General features: G+C 46.7%; 1 non-coding gene across 1 annotated transcript; it reads left to right on the forward strand.

Annotated features, from left to right (window-relative positions):
* Positions 1–722: 722 nt before the first annotated feature.
* LOC119865249 lies at positions 723–853 on the forward strand. The gene has a single exon (XR_005376671.1).
* Positions 854–1,092: the final 239 nt, after the last annotated feature.

The raw sequence follows: 1,092 nt of genomic DNA on the forward strand, positions 1-1,092 counted from the left end.
TTTAGCGCCGCCTGCAGCCTGGGGTGTGATCCTGGGGACCTGGGATCGAGTCCCACATCGGGCTCCCTGTGTGGAGCCTGCTTCTCCCTCTGCCTGTGTCTCTGCCTCTCTCTCTCTCTATGTCTATGAATAAATAATTAAAATCTTAAAAAAAAACACAAAAAAACAAAATTGCTTCCCTATGGGATTCTCTATGACCTGAAATGCTCACCATGCAACTCACTATTGGTCCGTGGATCTATGCACTTCTCACATATTTATGTGACTATTTTCCTGACTGTAAAGGCACTGTATACCCATTGCAGAAAATTTAGAAAACATAACAAAGGTAAGAGTCAGCTTACTTCTCATGACCAATTTTCCCTAACTTTGCCCTCAGCCTTGGTTGAGGAGCTCTTCCTGCCCACTGTTCATTCCCTTAACTAATCAAAATCTAAGCCTTCACCATAGAGTGAAACCAATCTTTCCAGAAGGCTCAAGAGACAACAGAGGTAATTAATAGTCCTACGAGCAGTGGCTTTACCTTCAATAGCCAGGGCTCCGAACCCAACTCAATGTTTCTCTACCTCTCTCCTGGAGGCTCCCCCATCAGGGAGAAAGCCACTCCATCTCACATGAGACACATTTCTAGATTTAAATCCAGCTTATATTCATTCAGGATATACACTAAACTCAATTTATATTCAGAGGTAAATCTTGATTAAGAAAAAAAAAGCAGCCAGGGCCTCTCTCCCAGGAGACCATGAGGGGTCCCTTTTCTCCTCAACCAGAGCTGGTGGCCAAAATCAGCCCTTGAGGATCATTGTTGGGGCTGCCATGAGCTGGCATCCTTGTTTTCCTGCCTCAGACACCTGTAGTTGCTGGGAGCCCCTACGTGGTGTCTATACCAGGCTTGCCAACTCCACAGCCTACTCTGACTGATGTGGTACCACTGGCATGGGACCTCTAGCTCTCCTTGGATAGTGCCAGACTCTCATGAGCTAATCCTGGCTTGGCCTGAGTCACCTCAAAAGTAGCTTGGGCCCTGCTTGCCCACATCTAACAAGTCAACTCACTTAAACAGAGTCCCCCTACAGGATTTTGAGGCACGAG

Source organism: Canis lupus, chromosome 22 (genome assembly GCF_011100685.1).
Source record: "Canis lupus familiaris isolate Mischka breed German Shepherd chromosome 22, alternate assembly UU_Cfam_GSD_1.0, whole genome shotgun sequence".
Lineage (NCBI taxonomy): Eukaryota > Metazoa > Chordata > Mammalia > Carnivora > Canidae > Canis > Canis lupus.